This window comes from Acinonyx jubatus, chromosome B2 (assembly GCF_027475565.1).
Source record: "Acinonyx jubatus isolate Ajub_Pintada_27869175 chromosome B2, VMU_Ajub_asm_v1.0, whole genome shotgun sequence".
In the NCBI taxonomy this organism is placed as follows: Eukaryota; Metazoa; Chordata; class Mammalia; order Carnivora; family Felidae; genus Acinonyx; species Acinonyx jubatus.
The window spans coordinates 30,182,421-30,202,131 of NC_069385.1; positions in this window are offsets into that span (position 1 = coordinate 30,182,421).

The window sequence follows — 19,711 nt, forward strand, 5'->3', positions numbered from 1 at the left end:
GTGGAAGAATTATTGTTAGAAAGGGAAGAGACACTTGGTTTTTTAAAAACACGCACCTTGAAGTGTATTATTTATTATTCCATATTATGATTCCCTTCGTAGCACCTTGGAGATTCTCACACACATATACACAAAAGGAAGATTAATTGTAATCAAATCTCTTTCATTCTTATTTCAGGAGGGGTTTTCATACACTTCTTTACTGTAGGTTGCTCTGTCACCTTAGGTTTTACCGGAAGACTTGAGCTGAAATCAGCTTGATATATTGCCAAAACAAATCATACGAAATGGTGGCGGCTTTCGTCCTATGGTTTCTCTACTCAGGGTCATGGGCCTTAATTTCCATTAGGGTGTTAGGGTGGTGTCATTTATTGAAACGAGGAACATTGGGGACAAGAGCGGAATATGGGCGTATCTGTTTGAGACACCAATTTGACATTCAAGTGTGGATACCATATTGGCAGTTGGATGTGTGAAAATAAATTTTGGAACGTGGTTGAGTCTAGAGGTATAAATTTAGAAATCTTCGGTGTATGCATGATGTCTGAAACCATGAGCCTGGGTATGGTCACCTAGGGAGCAAGCAGCACCAAATAGAGTAGAGGCGGGAGAAAAGGGGAACTTAGAGCAGGACATCTGCTACTTAAGTGTGTTTCCTAGGTCCAAACAGATTCCTGTTAGAGTTGTATCCAGATGATAAGGTACTTGAACGTGAAGTGAGAACTTGAAGACTTGTTTCATTCAAGGTTCTGGAAGACATGGCAGGCAGAAGCAGTATGATTTGGGCCCATATTAACAAGAGGAATGTAAGAAAGAGTGGGCAGGCAGGTGGCCCCCCCACTGAGGAGGTTGTAGAGCCTGGCTGAAGGGGTGATTCTGCTCGGGTGGTGTCCCTCAGGAAGGGTGGCAGTGACCACGTAGGGCTGCAGCACGAAAGGAGGCTCCAGTGGACAGACTTAAGTGATGAGAAGGGTCAGGAGAGGAGAGAATGGCTGATGCCTTTTGAGAGATGGTTGAAAGGAGCAGAGAGGGAGCATCTGAGGACGCGCAAGTAGGGGGTACAGAAGGAGCTTTGCGGAGAGCCGAGTGCTCACATATGACCAAGCTTCTGCCATGCGTGTTCTCTCCACATCCCGAGGATCTCAGCTCCTCTCTCCCGTCTGCATTTCGGCCAGTTCCCAGATTTTAGTCACCGACAGGCAGCAGCCATAGCTATGCAGGTGACGTAGCACCGTGTTCTTCGAAGTCTTCAGAAATTTCTCTTAGATCCTTAAGGGTACGGAGGCAGTGTGGGGAGAGTGGCTCTGGGGAGACATCCCTCCTCCCCTCTTCACCCAGAGCACTCTCTCCTTATTCTGTTTTACATCACAGCTGCCATGACATTTCATTTGAAAGAAAAAAAAGAGAGAGAGACATTTCTACGGCTTAAATTTTGTTTATAACCCCCCCCCCACTCAACTGCAGAAAGAATAAAGTGGTGTCCGAAAATATAAAATATGCAGATGTGATTTGTTTGGGAAGCACAAGGATGCACTGTTTGATCGTCTAAACCAGTGAATCTCTGAAATGGAAGACACTTGGGGAACGCGGAGAAAGAGGAAGGAGTGCAGTTAGTAACAGGGTTATTCTATTGGCCTGAATCACCGACAAGAGTCTCCTATTCGAATGAATATGCATCTTCCCAGATGACATCAGCAGTGACCTTTTAATGTATTATTATTATTTTTTTTAATTCTGTGTGTCATGAATCCAGTACAGTCTTAGAACAGTGGCATTATTTTATTCCTGTACAGTGTTTCCAGGACTTGGTTAAACAATGGACTGGACATTGTTTCTCTATTCAAAACACAGACGGAAATGGGAAAAGTTAGATATCGAGTGCCTTTCTTCTTCTAAGCTCATTTAGCTTTGAGAAGGAGATGAAGTAAAATAGTGACGGAGGAAACTGTGGAAGGAAGAGAGGCATGAAGGCTTTAGGTGCCCAAGTCATGAAGTGCTGTGAGGGCAGTCTCATTCCCAGTCGCCTGTCCTCCAATTCTGTTCCTCTCTCAAAGCACAGCTTGTATCTCATCTTGTTGACAGTTTTCTTTCTTTCTTTCTTTCTTTCTTTCTTTCTTTCTTTCTTTCTTTCTTTCTTCTTTCTTTCTTTCTTTCTTTCTTTCTTTCTTTCTTTCTTTTTTAACATTTATTTATTTTTGAGACAGGGAGAGACAGGGCATGAATGGGGGAGGGTCAGAGAGAAAGAGACACAGAATCTGAAACAGGCTCCAGGCTCCGAGCTGTCAGCACAGAGCCTGATGCGGGGCTTGAACTCATGGGCTGAGAGATCATGACCTGAGCCGAAGTCAGCCGCTTAACCGACTGAGCCACCCAGGTGCCCCAAATTTTTATTTTTTTTTATGTTTATCTTATTTTTGAGAGAAAGAGAGAGAGAGAGGGAGAGAGAGAGACAGAGCACTGGGGGAGGGGCAGAGAGAAAGGGAGACAGAATCCAAAGAAGGATCCAGGCTCTAAGCTGTCAGCACAGAGCTCGAGGTGGGGCTCGAACTCACGAACTGTGAGATGGTGACCTGAGCGGAAGTCGGACACTTAACTGACTGAACCACCCAGGCACTCTTGTTGACAGTTTTCAAGAACGGTCTGGAACCTCTTCACCAGTGCACCTGCATGGCCTTGGCCGTGTGATTTTGCTCCATTTCTTAGATGTCTTCCCAATCCCTTTGAACGCTTCAAATATTTGTTTTGTTCTTGACGTGACATATGCTAGATGCTTAACGAAAACATTGTCAGTCCTCCCCTGGCAGAGAACGCCAAGCATCCACCTGTAGGGGAGCAAGACTCACCCATGAGTGAGTTTACGACTCACACACCATGGGAGAACACACACCATGGGGGACTGAGATGGGTTAGAAGTGATAAATTATAGGATCTGGGCTGGTGTGAGGTGATTTGGGGGAGGGTTTAAGGAAGTAGGCTTTACTCTGGATTGAATACTGTCAGGAAGTGGGGATGATTCTATGATTGGATATTTTCCCATATCTTATCTAGAAGGAAGGAAGACTAGCCTGAGGCTAAAACTGCAATTTGGTAAAGCAGCAGCAGTAATTCATATTAGTTAGGGTGGGGGGGGGGCGGACTGGGTAATTTTTGTTTGTGTTTTTGTGTCTAGACATTGTTCTGGAGTGGTCTTGTTTCTGTCCTGATGCGCCACGGTCGCAGAATGGCCTTGCCTAATGTCACTGTTCTGTGAAATCGTTTCCACCCAGCAGGAGAATGCCAGGGGCCAGCTGTGAGCTTCAGGCGAGCTCCCCTGTCAGGGACTACACTGCTCTTTCTCAGCATCGAACTGAATTGAATTGATTTTCAGCAGCATTATATTTTTATCAAAGATTCCTATTTGATGCCCTGGGAAGGCGTCCCAAGAGAGAGGACCTCTGAGCTTGAATCTCTGATCTTCCCTTTCTTATTTACACTGAAGACATTGTGTAATTTCTTTTCAAGACTGCCTTTTGATGTATGGAGGGGGGTTGAACTTGAAGGGAGTGTCCTAATTCTTTCCTTTAACTGGAATCTCATGGTAAGGATCAGAACCTGATTTCTTCTTTATGCTAATGGGGTGCTGGAAACTGGCCCTTAGTTCGTTGATCCCACTTAAAAAAAAATTTTTTTTAATGCTTATTTATTTCTGATGCAGAGAGAGACAGAGCATGAGTGACGGAGGGGCAGACACAGAATCCGAAGCAGGCTCCAGACTCTGAGCTGTCAGCATAGCGCCCGATGTGGGGCTCGAACTCACAAACCGTGAGATCATGACCTGAGCCGAAGCCGGTCGCTCAACCGACTGAGTCACCCAGGCGCCCCTGGCTTATCTCACTTTTTAAAGAGACTAGGTTCTGTGGAAGGGACGAAATGAATCCTATTATACAACACGGCCGTCCACACCTGAGGGCTGCTTTCTGTATTCAACCAGGGCAGCCACGTCATGTCACCTAAAACTGTTTGGAAGATATGGGGGAAGATTGGCATGGATCCATTTGACCTACTCACATGTATAACATTTGCGTGGTTACTTGTTTGTGACGGATACTGACTTTTGAGTAGTGGTTCATAATCCTGGCCATTCCTCAGTATCAAAAGGGAGTTCGTAAAAAGAGATCCTGGTTTAATTGATCGGTGCGGGGTCCAAGCAGCTAACCAGCTCGCTAGCTACCCAAAAGACAACAGCGACAATGACGGAAAATTCCCAAGGGGATTCTAACAAGACTCATTATTAACAGGAAGGATCCTTTACCCTGAGTTGATAGTCTAAACTGTCCTTTGAGGAGGTCAAAAAAGGTTTGTAACCATAGATATTCAGGCTTGGAATAATTTGTCTTAAAAGAGTGATAACTCGTTGGCTTAGGCCAACGAGCTTTATCTGACGGGCTCTTGGGAAAGTAAGATTAAACTAAAGGTCCAAGTGTAGAATGAACCATCTTAAAACAAAGCGGAACTGGCTGGTTTCTCCAAGGCTGTGGTGAGTTAAAATAATTCTGCCTCCTTGGTCATCCTCCCTGCCCTGTAAACAGGATGAGGGAGCAGCAGCAGTAAAGAACGGGAGTGCCGGCGACTGGCGCTGGATTGACAAGCAGACATGTAAACAGTCTTGGGGGAAACTGTGTTTACACCAACTGAAAGGGAAGCCCTAACCTCTGAAGTGACTGGGGGTCTTGGGCGCCGAAAAACAGTCAGTCAGCTTATTTCCAACATTTGATGATAACTGCTCATCATTAAATGTCTTCCATTGTGGATTGGAAATTAATCATTGGTTTGACACCCATTCAGCTGTCGTACTCAGGGTTTCTGCAGACACATTAGAACTTCCTCGGGTATACATAGCAGTATGTTTCAAACAACTGACTTCCAACACTAAAACTCTAAAGGAGAAAGTGACTGGGGTGTAAATGTGACCTCCTATAACTCCACTCCCTTTGTGAAGACCGGCATGAAAGGCCCTTAAAGGTGTTCCTGTGTAACTGGCGCCAGTGATGACCCCAGAGAAATGGATTATATTTGTTGCATAGAAAAACATAGATGGAGCAGTGTTATCTCGCAAAAATACCATAGAGAGATAGATACATCTCTCTCTATATATTTACTGAAGATTAACATTTGTGGATTGACCGATGTGATGTGTACATAGAAAGTTATTGGACTCGTAACTCATTATGGTTATAAGTTGGGTTACTGGGGTACATTATTACCTCTCATTACATTCTAAAGGGAGATATTAAGAATTTTATTTTAGTGGGAGTATGCTATGGGATGTCCCAAATTTCAAAGGCATTAACTTTCATTTTAGGGGGGAAAACAGATAATATAATTGAGTGGTTAAGAGTGATGAATCTGGAGCCAGAGCTCTTGGGTTTAAATTTTTTTTTTTAACATTTATTTATTTTCGAGACAGAGAGAGACAGAGCATGAATGGGAGAGGGGCAGAGAGAGAGGGAGACACAGAATCTGAAACAGGCTCCAGGCTCTGAACTGTCAGCACAGAGCCCGACACGGGGCTTGAACCTACAGACCGCGAGATCATGCCCTGAGCCAAAGTCGGACGCCCAACTGACTGAGCCACGCAGGCGCCCCCAGAGCTCTTGGGTTTAAAAACTAGCTCCGTCATGTACTAGCACTGTGTGACCCTGGGCAAGTTACTTAACATCTCTGTACCTAATCCCCATCTGTAAAATGGGACAGTAATGACACTCATAGAACCATGAGAATGAAATCATTTAATCTAATAAAGCATCCGGAACAGTACCTGGCACAGAGTAAGCATGTTTTTATAAACCAGGTGCTTAGATTCTTGGCCTTTCAGAGAGAGTTGAATAGTATGAAATGCATTTTGACTGAGCAAGGAAACTTGCTGAAACAATCTCCTTTCTTTTCCAATTTTTTAAAAAGTTAATATATTGATTTTTGAGAGAGAGAGAGAGAGAGAGAGAGAGAGAGAGAGAGAAAGAGCGCACAAGCCAGGGAAGGGCAGAGAGAAAGAGAGGGAGAGAGAAGCCCCAAGCAGGCTCCACACTGTCAGCGTGGAGCCCAATGCAGGCCTCGAACTCACCAACTGTGAGATCATGACTTGAACCAAAAACCACGAATCGACGCTCAACTGACTGAGTCACCCAGGCCCCCCAACAATCTCTGGGTTTTGAAGATATTTTCCTGAAATGACGCCTGGCTCAGTGTCAGTGAGGTTGTGTGCTAAGTACCTGTTCTAAGGAGTAAGACTTAAGCATCCCCTGCAACTCGGCCAGTTTGCCTTCCTGTCAGTTTACCTTATACTTCCTGTGACTTTTGAAAGGGCACAAAAATTTCTTTGAACAGAAATCTCTCTGTTTCCATCTCAAGATGCAAACAAACAAACACACAAACACACCAAATCTAATTAAAATAATTTCAGAAAGATTTTCGTTTATATTTGTGATGATTGGTGAATAATATTTCATCGTTATTTCGTAAGCATGGACCCCGAGGGCAGGGCGGATATCTGGGGTCCTTCAGTACACGTTTCCATTCATCTTCACGGTTTTATAAGTTTGACTTCGTGGACTCTCTACGCAAGGTGCTCAGGTGAGGCGAAGCTCACTCACGGAAGTTTCTGGAAAGCAGTCTCCGCCAGGAGTACTTCAGGGGCTCAGTGAGTGCCAGCAGCCCGGCTGGATGCTCACTGGTTTGCAGTTACTAAGAACCTCCTTTAAAAGTGACAGAGGAAATCAGTACCGAGACACCATCCACGCACCCCCAGGAGACTGTGGGAATTGTTTCCATGCTGGGGCGGTCTGCTGGTCTCTCTTAATAAAGGAAATTAAACTGATTTATGATAATCCATGAGCTCAGATGCTAGGGAGTAAATGGAAAAGATGTTAAAGATATCCGTGGGTTCATATCCGAGGAGGCAGGATTATTAGTTCCATTTTGATAACCTTTGAGTGACATGGCATTGGCGTTGAAACGGGAAGGTCTCATTATTTAACGGCCATTATCTAAATAATAACAGCGGCAAAACCGAGAATGAATTTTTACCGTGTATATCTCACACCCTGGCACAGTCCTGTGCTTAGCATATTAGATATTACTCACTTAGTCTTCACAGACTCAAAGGCATAAGACGATTTAGAGGCCACAAAATCTGGACCAAATCCAGGTGCTCTGACCCTGTTTCTCATGATCTGGCATTTCTCCAAACGAAAGAGTTTTAAAATGAGAAAAGACGAATCACTCCCGAATATGGAAGTATTTTTTATGTAAGGCTAATCCTGTTCATCTATTTATTCGGTGCCCTCCACTGAAACTATCATTTTCTATCAGTATTATAAATGCACACAATCTAATTCCAAGATTTTTTTTAGCAAGAAAAAAGATTAGCTTGTTACATGGCTGTGTGCTCATCCCTGAAATTGTGGGGGACTTTTCTCTTCGCAGCAACTATATCCTGTGAAGAAGAGATTTACATAATCCCTAATATTGTCCCGAAATCCTGAGTGAATTACATTTTTTCATTATAGTCCTTGCTCCCCCACTCTCTCCCCCTGACCCTGAAAAAAATAGCCTAATTTTCTACCAGGGAAAGAAAAGGAGGCCATTAGTTTGTGTCTGGAAACAGTGAAGGAATTACTGAGCTATTTACAAGCTTTCCACATGTGGAATCAATCTTATTTTCCATTGGATGGTTCAAAAATGTATTCAAATTATGTAGTTTTGAAATGCTAAACTCTGGAATTTATTTCTTAACAGAAAGCTTTTTAGGATGGTTTGCGTAATGAATACCCCCTTTAGTGAATCTGAATAACAAATTGTTTATAAGAATATATAAGCAGCCTTCATTTATGTTTTATTCCTGTTTCCTGAAGGTCAGTGCAAGTCTGGTGATGTGTGTTACTGCTCCCTCCTACCGGGGAGGTAATGACTACAGAAAATTAAAAGAAAATCAGGGTAAACGCAATTCCCTCCATTTCATCAAGCTCCTGTTTTGATATTTGCACATGCATTTAGAATCATGACTCGCCATAATCTGATTTCCATGCTAGATTTGTCTTAAAGAATATCATTAAGTACATTTGGGTATTTTAATGAGAACTCTGAAGCCATAAACGGAAGGTAAATGAATGATTAACCTAGCATGGGCCATCTGTAAGAGCTGCTGAGATGAAATACCACAAAATCTAGTTGAATTCAGTTAAAATGTATACATTTCTTAAAGTTAATGAAATGCGAAGTGAAATTTCAGTCATGGGCCCAGCAAGATCCATCTTCCTGACCCAGCATAAACTTTCCCTGTTGTTTGGCATAAGTGGCCTGGGGGTATGAAAGAGGCATAAAGGCTGTTGTATGGAATTACTATTAGAATAACAATCTACAGTTCTGCACAGTACTCTCACCTATGCAATCTCTTTGATCTTTGTAGCAGTGTCACAGAGTTAGGTAGTATTATCTCCATTTTACAAATTAGGAAGCTCAGGTATGTGGAGAATACTAGAAACAGTCCAGGGAAGAAGATCGTATGATCTGATGGAAAAAGAACGGCCTTTGGGATCAGAGGAACAGATTGAAAATCCCTGCTCCACCTCTCTGGGCCTTGATGAGCCAGGGATACATTGTTTTAGTGTGTCGAGGACTTAGGTGTAAAATGGGATCATCCCACGGACCTCACAGAATTGCTACGAGCGCCAAGGGCAATCATGTATTTGGAAGGCTCCACCGTGTCTCCGCTTGGCTGTTTTCTGGAAGATGAGAGGTGATGATGACTCTGGGAGACTCCAAACCCAGTGCTTCACGAGTATGGGGTGGAGATCTCTTTTCTGCCATTCATGACATGGAGACACATTTTTCTGGGCCCTGATGCCGAAGCCATGGGAGTCCCTGCCCGGGGAGAAGCAAAGCGACCTCTACTCCAGGTGAGAATCATTACCTTCTCCATGCCTTCCCTCATCTGGATTTAGCCACTATTATCCCGAGTGGTAAAGATCTACAAACGGATACGTGCATAAGAATTACACGGTCCTGCTGCTTATATTTTACACGCTTTGCTTCTCCATACTTTGTGGGCACGTGTGTTCACCAGCTGTAAGAAACTGCTCTATCCACGTGCAGATTCTTATTACCCACCACCTGTGTTTGCTAGGTTTCCCCACGTGCGTGGTCAGGTGAGGGCTACATCTGTTTGTGACATGCCGCTTCTTTACGGCTTTACGGCATTAGTTGTCTCTAATGTCTGCAAATGAAGACGACTGGTGTTGGTTATGTTTACCTCGGAAATGGAGAAGTGGAGGGACGGGGGGGAATTGGTTGGCACAGAATTACACAGAAAGTGCAGGACAAAGTGGGAACGGGGACCCACGTTACTGCCCTCTCGTCCAGTTCCCTCCCTCGGAGAGAGAGCCATGCGGTGACACCTCTTCCGCGTGCAATGGCATCTTTACTCTCTTGTGCGCTCACAAGTGTATTTTCCAGAGACACCACCTGCGTGGGCCTCTACCCGCCCCCCCCCCCCCCGACAACTTATATTTAGCTCTGAAGACAAAGGCTTGCTTGATCTAGACAGAAATCAAAGGGAAGGCCATTCTGCTGGGGCCTAGAAAGGGGAGGAAGAATGAAAAGAAGTGGCTCTGTAGAAACTACAGGACGATCTCTGACCTTGAGGTCCTCAGAGAGAAGGCGTTCTAACCCTGATGATGACAGAGTTGAAATAAAATATAAATGCTTCCAAATATCTGTTGCCAGGAAGCAGCTGACATGCTAAATTACTCTGCAGACTGACTAGTTAATTCAGCGATTTCCTGAGTCAGGAGTTGCCAGAAGAGCCATTTTGTCCTTTCTGGCAAAAAAGCCGCCGGGATTGCTGTCTCCAGGCCTCTTTCCTGTGCTTCCTGCGTAGGAAGGCCTGTTTCCTGCAGAGAGATGCCTGAGCAGACAGCACTATTTTAGTAGGCTGGGGACTAGGTAGGGAGTAAGGTCTTCCCTTTGAAACTGATTTGTGGACAGAGTGAATGTCAGACACATCATAGAAGTACAAATCTTTGCAGAAAATGGAAAATAGGGAATCGAAAGCAGATTCGACCCAAGAAAGCCTTGAAAGGCTGTACTGCAACATTTCCATCTGTGTGGTTTGATTGTATCTGATGAAAAAAAATTTTGTTTTAACTCGCACACAACTGGCGCACAACAGTGCGGTCGTTTCGGGGGTACGACATAGTGATTCGGCATCTCTGGGTGACCATTAATTATGCTATGCTAACCAAAAATGTTCATCGGTTAGATTTCAAAGGTTTTGGGATGGCTGCTTTATTTTTTTGTGGAGAGAACTCTGTTTTAGTCTTAAGGTAGTCCTTCAGAACCGAATTTTGAGCGATGGGCTTCATATTCAGCAAGTGAATATGATGCTGCTAAGGGGGGTGATGTTGGTGAAGGATGGTTTTAAGACAGCCTAACAGTAGACTAGAGCCTTAAGGCTTGCCCTTGAGCCAGAGTGGGGATTTTATAGAATCTGCCGGATGAGTTGTTTGTATCTCAGCTTGTAGCAAGTCCTCTGGATTCCTTTAGCCAGACCTTCACCTTGTCTCTAAAGAAGAAAAGAGACTGGATAAGACGCACATAATTCAGCAAAGCTAAAGAAATTCAAAAGGAAATCCAAAAGGAAAAGAAGGGCTGCAAGCAAGTTGGAACCACAACTGAATTTGTTCACGAAACATGGAGTAAAGATGTATTTCTTCTAATACTTGTTTGGCATTGATTCCATGTGACCCTGTGTTACTACTGTGTGTGTGCCTTGACCACTTAATGAGATCGTTAGTTTCTCAAGGGCAAGGCCTCTGTCTTGGGCTCCTTCAGTTCCATATCTTGTGCACAGCCTTACTTGTGGTCTGTGCTGCTGAAATATTTGCTAGTATTGAGGGTGGTGATTACATTTCTTCTCATCCTCAAGGTTCTATCTTGGAACCCCCAATATTGCAATGTCGTTGAACTCATTAACCATTATTCTGAGGGTTATTTTGGGTCACAGAGCATCAATGAGGGTCACTTTGTTGAACTTTCTAATTTCTATTTTTAGGTGTTCACTCCAACATCTGGGTGTTGGTCAGAAAGCTTCCTGTCACTAGATGTTTATGCAAAAGAAAATGTCCATTAACCGTGGAGTGTTGTAGAAGGGATCCCTTCCCCAGCAGAGGGAGTGTCTTGATGCTGCTTATTATGTAATTTCGTATTTTACCACAACCGTGACTTTGCAGTTGAAGTGCTCAAGTTTACTCTCATATTTTGTATTTGTGTAATTCTAAAGAAAGTAATGTAAAGTAAATATTTGATAGATAGCCTTAAAGTTTCTGCCCTTGACTTTTTGGGCATTGTCTTTCAGTGCGAGGACTATTTGGTCTGTGGGGTCTCTGGATAAATGGGGATTTGTTGTCTCCTCTGCAAAAGAAGGTCAAAAAACAAACAAAACAAAACAAAACAGCAAATCTGAAGCTTTCTCTGGCTTTTTTCTGATAGCACTGGTGAACAGTTTAAGGAGAATAAAGTCAAAGAAATTAACTAAAATGAGATTTTGGTAATATTTTTGTTAAAATACATTGTTCTACTCCATTAACATAGGTAATGAACAGCTAATTCTAGTATATATCAATAATTGATAATTAATCGAGTGTATATCCAAAGAAAAGAGAAAACGGTCTCTAAATGAAATGAACTCACCTTGAAAATATGGCATGAATATAAACTTTATTCTTAATCTGCATTTTTAGCCTCTTTTTTTAAGAGAAACTTTCTAAAAAATTTTAATGTTTATTTATTTCTGAGAGAGACAGACAGAGAGCACGAGCAGGGGAGGGGGAGAGAGAGAGGGAGACACAGAATCCAAAGCAGACTCCAGGCTCTGAGCTGTCAGCACAGAGCCTGAAGAGGGGCTCGAACCCACGAACCATGAGATCATGACCTGAGCTGAAGTTGGATGCTCAACCAACTGAGCCACCCAGGTCCCCTACATTTTTGGCCTGTTATTTGCAGCTCATATTCACTAATTTAAAATAGAGAATCCAAGGCACCTGGGTGGCTCAGTTGGGTGAGCATCTGACTCTTGATTTCGGTTCAGGTCATGATCCCAGGGTCGTAGGGTTCAGTCCCATGTTGGGTTCCATGCTAAGCGTGGAGCCTGCTTGGGATTCTCTCTCTCCCTCTGCCCCTCTCCCCCACTTGTTCTCTCTCAGTCTCTAAAATTTAAAAAAAAAATGGAGAAGAGGTCTTATCTGGAAGAAAACAAGTGGAGAAAAATAGAATTAAAGTTTTTGAAAAAGGAAGATAGTTGTGAGAGGTAAGGAGGAACTGTCTACATGTTAAGTTGTATTCTAGAGCTATAATATGTAAATCAGTGTGGTGCTGATAGGAAGTATAGACTGCCCAGTGAATTAAAGTAGCCTGGAAACAGATCATAGCATAAAAGTTCATCTAGTATATATAAAGGTAACATCCCAAATCACTTTGAAAGAGAATATTCGAAAAAATGATGTCAGGACAATTGGTTAATTACTTGAATAAAAATCCCACTAGATTCTCATGTAATATACGTAAGATAGATCAAGATAGATAAAATAGCTATGTCCTAAAATAAAACTATTAAGCAGCTGGAAGAAAATACGGGTTCTTATTCATTTGATCTCATTAAGGAAATAAGCTTTCTAAGGAAAAAAAAAAAAGAAGAAGGGGAAGAAGAAGAAGAAGAAACCACAAGGAAAGATTGTTTACATTTGAGAACAGAAAGAACCTTTTGAACCTTTGTATGTCTATAAAAAATTTTAATTGTTGGGGCTTCTGGGCGGCTCTGTCGGTTAAGTGACTGACTTCAGCTCAGGTCATGATCTCACAGTTTGTGAGTTCGGGTCCTGCACTGGGCTCTGTGCTGACAGCTCAGAGCCTGGAGCCTGCTTCAGATTCTGTGTCTCCCTCTCTTTCTGCCCCTCCCCTGCTTGCACTCAGTCTCTCTCTCCCTCCCTCCCTCTCTCTCTCTCTCTCAAAAAATGAATAAAAATTAAAAAATTTTTAAAAAAATAGTAATTGACTTTTAATAGCAAAAAGTCATTTAATATTGGCAGCAGACTATGTTACCATCATTATATATTCTATAAAACTGACACGCGGCCCCTAAACATCACAAATTCAGTCCTTTAATCACCAAAGAAATGCAAATGAAATTGATGATAGCGTTTTTCTTCTAAAAAATTTTCAGAAATTGAAAAATGATGGTGTTCGGTGTTGTGAGGCACTTCACTCACAGCTAGTAGGGACATAAATAAATATTGCTTTCTGGAGAGCAGTTTGGAATAAGTATTTTAAAAGCCTTAACAATTTGCCCTTTGATCCAGAAATTCTCTACAAATTGACTCAAAGGAAATAATAAGAGATGTATATGATGATTTCGACACAAGTATTTTCATGTGGCATTGTGTCTTGCAATGTAATTTTGGGAAAATAACACATGTCCAACAACAGGAAAATAATTAAATTCGGTAGATCTGGGGTGCCTGGGTGGCTCAGTTGGTTGAGCATCTGACTTGATGCTCATGATCATGATCTCAGGTCATGATCTCAGGGTTCATGAGTTCCAGAGCCCTCACTGCTATCACCACAGAGCCTACTTGGGATCCTCTGTCCCTCTCTCTCTCTCTCTGTACTTCCCCTGCTCATGCTCTCTCTTTCTCAAAAATAAATAATAATAATTAAAAAAAATTAAAAATTCAATAGATCCATGTCATGCCCTATACAGATCCTTAGAAGTTGTGTTCCTAAGAATCCTAACAAAATGAAATGCTTATAATATATTCTTAAGTTAAAGAAAAAGCAGGATGCAAAACAGCATGATCTGAACATTTGGAGGGGGTAGAAAGCGCAGAAAAGCAAGAAAAAGAATGTGTGTGGGTATACGTTAAGAAAAACAAAAATAATAGGAATGAAAGAAACCAGAAGGTAACTGTGTGTGTGTTTCTTTTCTTCCCTGTTGAGGGATCATGGATATTTACAATATTTTAATTTTATGCTATTCTGAATCTTTAAAATTTTTATTTTCATAGGCAGAAATAAATCTCACAGTAAATACTTCCTTTTTGTTTGCTTTGTTTGATTAAGAGCACATGGAAACACATTTTTGGGTGCTAAGGGCAATAAGCTTTCCCAGGGAAGGGTATTGCTATCCTGTGACAAACAGGGCTTATCTGTTCTTTCCAGTCAGGACACCAATACAGTGTCCGTAAAGCTGGCTGGGCCCTTTCTGTTCAAGCCTCTTTCCTAAACAATATATGTATCTCAGTAGCTTAGAAGGTCAATAAAAGGGTGGATTAAAAATGAACTATGTGAGGAGGGCCTGGGTAGCTCAGTGGGTTGAGCGTCTGACTTGGGCTCAGGTCATGATGTCACGGTTCATGGGTTGGAGCCCCATGTTGGGTTCTGTGCTGACAGCTCAGAGCCTGGAGCCTGCTTCCGATTCTGTGTCTCCCTCTCTCTCTCTCTCTGTCCCTCTCCTGCTTGTGCTCTCTCTCTCTCTCTCAAAAATAAATAAACGTTTAAAAATTTAAAAAAATGAACCACGTGAAAAATGAAACATGGCCAGTGACTGGAGAATGACTCATCTATAATGGGTCTTTTATTCTGTAGAGCTGGTTCTCTGTTACCCTGGCTCTTCTGTCGCTCACAGTGCATTGTAATGAGGTAAACTAGGTGGACTCTGGCATTCATAGCTTCTAAACACGCCTGTCCAGGGGTTGCGTCCATTTACGTGATAGTCAAGGACAGAAGTCTCCTGATGGAGAACTCATCCAACAGAAATTGCCGCCCAACACAGCAAGCTAGGCTACCGTCCCGAGTGTGCGTTCATTATTGATCAGAGAGATATTTCATTCTAGCTCCACTGGGTCAACTATTCCCATGGGGTTGAAGCTGAGAAGATCTCAAGGAAACGATTGCAAGTTTTCTTTTAGAAGACTCTGGGCGCTGCTCTGTTGCGTAACTAACAATGTGTAATAAAAAAAGAAGCTTTTTTTTTTCTTCCCTAGAATTGGATCAAACAGAATCCTTGAATCACGACACATACATATCGTTGTCTATGTAAGGCACTTATTTAATGTAATGTAATTAATTAATCGATTATTTTTATAGTGCAGCGGTCACCCGTGAACCTACTCCCTCGTAACTTTCATCTAGCCACTGGTCCCCCACCATCTTATTCTTTGCTTCTTCCTTTGTGAGATAGCCACACCCTACACTCTGTATTCACCCATCTGTCGCTAGCCCTTTTTTTTATATTCTTTCAGCTAATCGCCACATATTTCTGAATAGCATAATTTTTAATTTTTTTGGTTTACTTTATATGAAAGGGTACCAGGCTCAGATCATCTTTCAGGTTCATTTCTATTGTTATATGTTCATTTACTTTTGTTTAATATCCCATCCTGTGACTGACCAAATCACAGGTTGTTCTTCTACCCTCTCATTGATAGGCATTTGGGCGATTTCCAGATTTGTGTTATTGCAAACCATGAACACTCTTGTATATATCTCCTGGCAAACATGTTTAGAATTTCTCCTGAGTATATGCTTAGGAATGAAATTGCTGGGTCGCAGGGTATGAGAATGTTTAACTTTAGGAGCTTATGTCAAAACATTCTCCAAATAGTTTTTACTGATTTACGTTCCCACCAGTAATATTTAAGAAATGCTTTGTAGATATATCTTCTTCAACCTGAGGTGCTATCAGACTCTTTAATTGTTGCCAATCAAATAGGTATAAAACTATATTTAATTGTAGCATTGAATTTTTATTTCCCTGAACTGAGGTTGAACGTCCATTCATGTATTTATTGGCCATTAGTGATTCCTCTTCTGTGAAGCGATTGCTCACATCTTTTGTCTACTTTTCTGTTGACTTGTTGACCTCCTTTTATATATTCTTGACACTAATCCTCAGCTGGTTGTGTATGTTTCAAGTAGCTTCTTTCAGTTTTTAATTTGTCTTTTCCATTCTATTTAAGGTCGCGATTCACAAATTTCTTAATTTCAATTCCTTAATTTTAATTAGGTCAAATATATGTCTTTTTATTTTTTGCTTTAGGAAGTTAGCGTGTTGTGTGTTTTATATCCTTTCTGACAATAAAACTATTGACTTATATTTCCTACTAAGATTTCTAAAGATTTGATGTTTACATTTAAAGAGAGGTGGTTTTTTTTCCACTTCAAAGCAGAAGTTAATATCAGTCCCTTAAGATCCAGTGGAATTGAGAACAGTGTCTGTTGAATCAGACAGTATGCAGCCAAAAGAACACCAGATCCTGATGAATCCAAGCTACTCAGCAGAGGTGGTAAAGGTGCCCTGTGATTCCAGGTAAATGGGGCCCTGGCTAAGAGTAGAAAAGAAGGAAGTGTATCTGCGTTCAGTAACGTACCAATTTGCCAACCAGACCTGATTATGTCTACCAGGGGACTCCCCAGATAGCCAGCTGATCATTAACAGGTCTGAGCCTTTATTGGATGGGAGAAAGGAACTGTGATTGAACCATATTATCACCCAAGACCGTTGAGGAAAAGCTGAATTACATTAACTTCGTATGTTTTCTCTAAATTCAAGAATTCAAGTCCACTTTTTCTGTTCAGGGCGTTTCAAAATGGTAAACTTCATCTACATGTTTCTCTCTGTTACAAATTCTCCCCACTAGGCATTGCCGTAGTAAGAAGAGTTTGATAGGCACCTGAGGGAAAATAAAAAAGTCTGGCTATGTGCTAGAAGCCACTCTTTCCTTATTCACATTTTCCCTTTTAGGCATGTCCTGATTCTTACTGTATATGTCATTTTTCTTTCCATTTCTTCCTCTGCTTTCAGAGCCACCTGAAGCACTGGGGGCAGCAGGCAGAGTTGTGATTCCCCTTGTATGTTAGTGAGGCAGGCCAGTGGCTACCCGCATTGCTCACTCATTGCCATCCATACACGTTATCTTGGAAGTACCACTTGTGATTCAAGTTGCAACAGGTGCCTATCAGTGAGCTCTGGCTTCCTGCTACCGGATCTGTTTCCGTTACCCTTTGGACAATAGTCATGGACACTAGTCCCTGGAACCACAAAGAATAGTGATTAGGGTGCAATCAAATATCCCCAGACTTTAAAATAGCATTTGGATGATGATTTCCTGTCACATGAAAGACTGTTCACGACATCCTTATAAAGGCAAAAGCTCTCGTCTACTTGTGAGCCTTTGCAGGCTGGCGTTTGAATTGGGTACCATGCCTTTGATCTGTGGGACGTTTAGTAGTGTGTCCTCTAAAACACTAGTCATAAGTCCACTAGTGTGGCGTCTAGAAATTCATGTGCTTTTGGAAAATTTGGTACTACAAACTAAGGATTCTTGGCAATGTAATTTAACTGTGTAAAAATGTCCTGTGAGTTTGATTACAGACATAAATATATAACTATAAATAGCTTGGCTGATGAGTTTTTGCAGAAAGACAGTAGGAAAACTTAAAGACAATAAGTAAATCTTTAAGCTGTGGTTAGATGATAAAATGGGGTTTTTATCCCATTTCTATTGATCTGGAATTAACTCAAAAGTTTCCCAAACCAAAGCTAACGTGAAGGTAATTTCTCCAGCAAAGATTTAGCCCTTGGGTCGGGGTCTTACAGAGTAAGAAACATATTTAGCCAGTATACAAATGAAGAGATGTTCAGCATCATTAGTGGTCAGGGAAAGGCAAGTTCAAACCGCAACAAATACTATTTTGTACTCAGGTGATTGGCAAAAACTTTAGAGTCTGATATTGTCAAGTAATGGAAATGACAAGGATCAACAAATCCTCTGTGCTTTCAGTGGGAGCACGCATCGGGGCTATCTCTTTAGAAAATAGTTTGACATTATCTCTTATAGTTGCATAGCACGTTCCTCAGCGGTTCTACTCCTGGGGGACGTAGACACTCGAGAGAAACTTACATATCAATATACACGAGGCATGTATTTAAAAATGTGTAACTGCATTGTTTATCACAGCAAAAAAAACAAAAAAACAAAAAACGGGATGCAAGCCCAAGCCCCCACCAATAAGACTGCAGGATAATGAATATTCACGTGATGAATGTTGGACATGAGTCAAAGATAGGGAACTACAGAGACATGAAATAACACAGATGAATCAAAGTTAAAAACAACTGAACCAAAAATATGCTCCCTAAGGAGTACATATAGATGCCATAATACTTTAAAAGGAACCGAACGATTCATGAACACACGATGCAGAATAACATTTATCTCACATCGGTGGAGCGTGGGGCAGGGCTACTGGAGACTGCGGAACTGGATGGAGCTGGCGTCGGTTCTGGCTTTTGTTTTGGGGGGCAGAGGGGGGAGTGCGGTTCATCTCCCCGGGCTTATGACATTTATTAGAAAGAGCCACAGCTAATAAAGACGGGCTCTGCCTTATTAGTAATAGGGGGGGTAACAGTTAATTCCATTCTCTCTACCTGAATTCTATCATTGAAAAAGAAAAACTTTTTATTTCTGAATTCTGTAAAGAGTAGAAAGTGGTAGAAAGCACAGGGTGAGGACAAGTTTGAATTCTGAAGTCTGACTCTGTCCCTTACTAGCCAGGTGATCTTAAACAAGTTACCTAACCACTTAGTGCTTCGGCTGTCTCATCTGAAGAATGGGCATATATTTGTGCTCTCCCAGTAACGTCATGGTGAGAATCTATTAGGATCACACTTGTAAAATGTAATGAATTTAGCTTAGTGCCTGGGGTAGGCTAAGTACTCAACACATGTTGGCTGACAGTATTAGTGATAATAGTAACAGTAGTTACACCTTCCTTGGACTGACGAGTTTACAAATGCAGCTTCTCTTTTATTTGATTCAGTCCCAATTCTGGGACTAGGACTAGCTATCCTAGTCCCCATACTCCATTTTCCTTCTTCAATCTTAGTTTATTTTTTTTTTATTTTTTATTTTTTTTTTATTATTATTTTTTTCAATCTTAGTTTAGACTTGAGTGCTCCCCCAGATCGACTTTGGAGAAGAAAGATTCTTCCCTGTTTGAACTGTGCATCTCTTCCTTTGGCTTTTTGCTGTCACTAAATGGGCAGTCTCTGTGGGAATGGGATTAGCCAAGAGATCTTTGACTATATAAGGTGTTGGCAGATGCCTGCAATTTCTTATTTAGGCAAGTTGGGTAACCAGAGAACTGAGAAGATGATATGGCTTTTGGCAATCTAAGTGTGGAAAATAAAAGTTTTCTGGTTGGAATGATTTCTTTCTATAGACAATACTTTTAAAAACCTGAAAGAGCTCCTATAAAGAACAAAATGTATCTCTGCCACATTTTTTTCTATGCCCGTCATAAGCAACGCTAAGTAGAAACTAGATTTCTCATCTAGTGATATAGCATTGATCTAAAGAGCTTAGTAGATAATATCCTTCCTGGTAACAGTTAACTTGTAGATTAAAAAACAATTCATTCATAATAGAATTATGTAATTATAACTATACAATTATATAAAATCACAAATAAGATTTCTGTACTGAAGTTCTAATTCAGGTACAGAATGGGATACTATTTACCTTCCTTAATAGTTTGAGGTTCCCAAGGAGAAAAAAAATCGTATGGCAAAATGGAAAGGAACAAAAAATTACATATATATTTTTAAAAATCACTTTTTGTA